Raw genomic sequence first — 5,000 nt, forward strand, 5'->3', positions numbered from 1 at the left:
ACATGTGAAGAATGCATAGGGTTTTGGCATTCAGTTGAGGAAACTTTTCTACAAGTAGGAACAGACTATGTTCTTAAGGAAAGCAGTCTTAGCAGAGGATGGTTTCGATCCATCGACCTCTGGGTTATGGGCCCAGCACGCTTCCGCTGCGCCACTCTGCTGTAAACCACCCCAGATGGGACTCGAACCCACAATCCCTGGCTTAGGAGGCCAGTGCCTTATCCATTAGGCCAATGGGGCTGTTAAAAACCTGTGCTCATGTGCACACATTACTTTGGCTTCAGTGACAACAGCAGCATTGGCATTTAAACAAGGCAAGCACACAACAGTAATCCGGGTGAACGACTACTTCGATAGGGCACTGGGGCATGACTCGCTTGCCCTACTAATTGTCCATCTCATTCGGGTGGCTTAGTCAATGAGGTGTTTTAACAGGGCATACACACACAAACACAAAGATTTTCTGATTGAACAAGCGGGATATGGAAGTTGCTGTTTATTTGGGATAAAACATGTACATAAGTGAAGAAGCATTAGCAGAGGATGGTTTCGATCCATCGACCTCTGGGTTATGGGCCCAGCACGCTTCCGCTGCGCCACTCTGCTCCCTAAAACTGACTTACCTTACTCTGTTTTCAAAAAGAATTGCGTTTTGGCACACTTAAATTGCTCGTCTCTCATCAATTAGAACAAGTGAAGAATGCATAGGGTTTTAGCATTCAGTTGAGGAAACTTTTCTACAAGTAGGAACAGACTATGTTCATAAGGAAAGCAGTCTTAGCAGAGGATGGTTTCGATCCATCGACCTCTGGGTTATGGGCCCAGCACGCTTCCGCTGCGCCACTCTGCTGTAAACCACCCCAGATGGGACTTGAACCCACAATCCCTGGCTTAGGAGGCCAGTGCCTTATCCATTAGGCCACTGGGGCTGTTAAAAACCTGTGCTCATGTGCTCACATTACTTTGGCTTCAGTGACAACAGCAGCATTGGCATTTAAACAAGGCAAGCACACAACAGTAATCCGGGTGAACGACTACTTCGATAGGGCACTGGGGCATGACTCGCTTGCCCTACTAATTGTCCATCTCATTCGGGTGGCTTAGTCAATGAGGTGTTTTAACAGGGCATACACACACAAACACAAAGATTTTCTGATTGAACAAGCGGGATATGGAAGTTGCTGTTTATTTGGGATAAAACATGTACATAAGTGAAGCAGCATTAGCAGAGGATGGTTTCGATCCATCGACCTCTGGGTTATGGGCCCAGCACGCTTCCGCTGCGCCACTCTGCTCCCTAAAACTGACTTACCTTACTCTGTTTTCAAAATGAATTGCGTTTTGGCACACTTACACTGCTCTTCTCTCATCAATTAGAACAAGTGAAGAATGCATAGGGTTTTGGCATTCAGTTGAGGAAACTTTTCTACAAGTAGGAACAGACTATGTTCATAAGGAAAGCAGTCTTAGCAGAGGATGGTTTCGATCCATCGATCTCTGGGTTATGGGCCCAGCACGCTTCCGCTGCGCCACTCTGCTGTAAACCACCCCAGATGGGACTCAAACCCACAATCCCTGGCTTAGGAGGCCAGTGCCTTATCTATTAGGAAACTGGGGCTGCTAAATATTGCGCTCATGTGCCTACATTACTTTGGCTTCAGTGACAACAGCAGTATTGGCATTTAAACAAGGCAAGCACACAACAGTAATCCGGGTGAACGACTACTTCGATAGGGCACTGGGGCATGACTCGCTTGCCCTACTAATTGTCCATCTCATTCGGGTGGCTTAGTCAATGAGGTGTTTTAACAGGGCATACACACACAAACACAATGATTTTCTGATTGAACAAGCTTGATGTGGAAGTTGCTGTTTATTTGGGAAAAAACATGTACATAATTGAAGCAGCCTTAGCAGAGGATGGTTTCGATCCATCGACCTCTGGGTTATGGGCCCACCACGCTTCCGCTGCGCCACTCTGCTCCCTAAAACTGACTTGCCGTACTCTACTGTTTTCAAAATGACTTGCGTTTAGGCACACTTAAATTGCTCTTCTCTCATCAATTAGAACAAGTGAAGAATGCATAGGGTTTTAGCATTCAGTTGAGGAAACTTTTCTACAAGTAGGAACAGACTATGTTCATAAGGAAAGCAGTCTTAGCAGAGGATGTTTTCGATCCATCGACCTCTGGGTTATGGGCCAAGCACGCTTCCGCTGCGCCACTCTGCTCCCTAAAACTGACTTGCCATACTCTACTGTTTTTTAAATGAATTGCGTTTTGGCACACATAAATTGCTCTTCTCTCATCAATTAGAACAAGTGAAGAATGCATAGGGTTTTAGCATTCAGTTGAGGAAACTTTTCTACAAGTAGGAACGGACTATGTTCAAAAGGAAAGCAGTCATAGCAGAGGATGGTTTCAATCCATCGACCTCTGGGTTTTGGGCCCACCACGCTTCCGCTGCGCCACTCTGCTCCCTAAAACTGACTTACCTTACTCTGTTTTCGAAATGAATTGTGTTTTGGCACACTTAAATTGCTCTTCTTTAATCAATTAGAACAAGTGAAGAATGCATAGGGTTTTTGCATTCAGCTGAGGAAACTTTTCTACAAGTAGGAACAGACTATGTTCATAAGGAAAGCAGTCTTAGCAGAGGATGGTTTCGATCCATCGACCTCTGGGTTACGGGCCCAGCACGCTTCCGCTGCGCCACTCTGCTGTAAACCACCCCAGATGGGACTTGAACCCACAATCCCTGGCTTAGGAGGCCAGTGCCTTATCCATTAGGCCACTGGGGCTGCTAAATATTGCGCTCATGTGCCTACATTACTTTGGCTTCAGTGACAACAGCAGCATTGGCATTTAAACAAGGCAAGCACACAACAGTAATCCGGGTAAACGACTACATCGATAGGGCACTGGGGCATGACTCGCTTGCCCTACTAATTGTCCATCTCATTCGGGTGGCTTAGTCAATGAGGTGTTTTAACAGGGCATACACACACAAACACAAAGATTTTCTGATTGAACAAGCGGGATATGGAAGTTGCTGTTTATTTGGGATAAAACATGTACATAAGTGAATCAGCATTAGCAGAGGATGTTTTCGATCCATCGACCTCTGGGTTATGGGCCCAGCACGCTTCCGCTGCAACACTCTGCTCCCTAAAACTGACTTACCTTACTCTGTTTTCAAAATGAATTGCGTTTTGGCACACTTAAATTGCTCTTCTCTCATCAATTAGAACAAGTGAAGAATGCATAGGGTTTTGGCATTCAGTTGAGGAAACTTTTCTACAAGTAGGAACAGACTATGTTCATAAGGAAAGCAGTCTTAGCAGAGGATGGTTTCGATCCATCGACCTCTGGGTTATGGGCCCAGCACGCTTCCGCTGCGCCACTCTGCTCCCTAAAACTGACTTGCCATACTCTACTGTTTGCAAAATGAATTGCGTTTTGGCACACTTAAATTGCTCTTCTCTCATCAATTAGAACAAGTGAAGAATGCATAGGGTTTTAGCATTCAGTTGAGGAAACTTTTCTACAAGTAGGAACAGACTATGTTCATAAGGAAAGCAGTCTTAGCAGAGGATGGTTTCGATCCATCGACCTCTGGGTTATGGGCCCAGCACGCTTCCGCTGCGCCACTCTGCTGTAAACCACCCCAGATGGGACTCAAACCCACAATCCCTGGCTTAGGAGGCCAGTGCCTTATCCATTAGGCCACTGGGGCTGTTAAAAACCTGTGCTCATGTGCACACATTACTTTGGCTTCAGTGACAACAGCAGCATTGGCATTTAAACAAGGCAAGCACACAACAGTAATCCGGGTGAACGACTACTTCGATAGGGCACTGGGGCAAGACTCGCTTGCCCCACTAATTGTCCATCTCATTCGGGTGGCTTAGTCAATGAGGTTTTTTAACAGGGCATACACACACAAACACAATGATTTTCTGATTGAACAAGCGGGATATGGAAGTTGCTGTTTATTTGGGATAAAACATGTACATAAGTGAAGCAGCATTAGCAGAGGATGGTTTCGATCCATCGACCTCTGGGTTATGGGCCCAGCACGCTTCCGCTGCGCCACTCTGCTCCCTAAAACTGACTTACCTTACTCTGTTTTCAAAATGAATTGCGTTTTGGCACACTTAAAATGCTCTTCTCTCATCAATTAGAACAAGTGAAGAATGCATAGGGTTTTAGCATTCAGTTGAGGAAACTTTTCTACAAGTACGAACAGACTATGTTCATAAGGAAAGCAGTCTTAGCAGAGGATGGCTTCGATCCATCGACCTCTGGGTTATGGGCCCAGCACGCTTCCGCTGCGCCACTCTCCTCCCTAAAACTGACTTGCCATACTCTACTGTTTGCAAAATGAATTGCGTTTTGGCACACTTAAATTGCTCTTCTCTCATCAATTAGAACAAGTGAAGAATGCATAGGGTTTTGGCATTCAGTTGAGGAAACTTTTCTACAAGTAGGAACAGACTATGTTCATAAGGAAAGCAGTCTTAGCAGAGGATGGTTTCGATCCATCGACCTCTGGGTTATGGGCCCAGCACGCTTCCGCTGCGCCACTCTGCTCCCTAAAACTGACTTGCCATACTCTACTGTTTTCAAAATGATTTGCGTTTTGGCACACTTAAATTGCTCGTCTCTCATCAATTAGAACAAGTGAAGAATGCATAGGGTTTTAGCATTCAGTTGAGGAAACTTTTCTACAAGTAGAAACAGACTATGTTCATAAGGAAAGCAGTCTTAGCAGAGGATGGTTTCGATCCATCGACCTCTGGGTTATGGGCCCAGCACGCTTCCGCTGCGCCACTCTGCTGTAAACCACCCCAGATGGGACTCGAACCCACAATCCCTGGCTTAGGAGGCCAGTGCCTTATCCATTAGGCCACTGGGGCTGTTAAAAACCTGTGCTCATGTGCACACATTACTTTGGCTTCAGTGACAACAGCAGCATTGGCATTTAAACAAGGCAAGCAC

At 45.8% G+C, this 5,000-nt stretch overlaps 6 non-coding genes across 6 annotated transcripts; all 6 read right to left on the bottom strand.

Moving 5' to 3' along the window:
• Positions 1-167: 167 nt before the first annotated feature.
• Positions 168-240, bottom strand: trnar-ccu (transfer RNA arginine (anticodon CCU)). Its single transcript has one exon. It is a non-coding gene; the product is annotated as a tRNA-Arg (tRNA).
• A 616-nt stretch (positions 241-856) lies between these two features.
• trnar-ccu (transfer RNA arginine (anticodon CCU)) lies at positions 857-929 on the bottom strand. The gene has a single exon. It is a non-coding gene; the product is annotated as a tRNA-Arg (tRNA).
• Positions 930-2,649: 1,720 nt separating this feature from the next.
• Positions 2,650-2,721, bottom strand: trnat-cgu (transfer RNA threonine (anticodon CGU)). The gene has a single exon. It is a non-coding gene; the product is annotated as a tRNA-Thr (tRNA).
• Positions 2,722-2,727: 6 nt separating this feature from the next.
• On the bottom strand, positions 2,728-2,800 carry trnar-ccu (transfer RNA arginine (anticodon CCU)). The gene has a single exon. It is a non-coding gene; the product is annotated as a tRNA-Arg (tRNA).
• An 862-nt stretch (positions 2,801-3,662) lies between these two features.
• On the bottom strand, positions 3,663-3,735 carry trnar-ccu (transfer RNA arginine (anticodon CCU)). Its single transcript has one exon. It is a non-coding gene; the product is annotated as a tRNA-Arg (tRNA).
• A 1,110-nt stretch (positions 3,736-4,845) lies between these two features.
• On the bottom strand, positions 4,846-4,918 carry trnar-ccu (transfer RNA arginine (anticodon CCU)). Its single transcript has one exon. It is a non-coding gene; the product is annotated as a tRNA-Arg (tRNA).
• Between the last annotated feature and the right edge of the window lie 82 nt (positions 4,919-5,000).

Source organism: Pimephales promelas, chromosome 5 (assembly GCF_988280905.1).
Source record: "Pimephales promelas chromosome 5, fPimPro1.hap1.1, whole genome shotgun sequence".
Classification (NCBI taxonomy): Eukaryota; Metazoa; Chordata; class Actinopteri; order Cypriniformes; family Leuciscidae; genus Pimephales; species Pimephales promelas.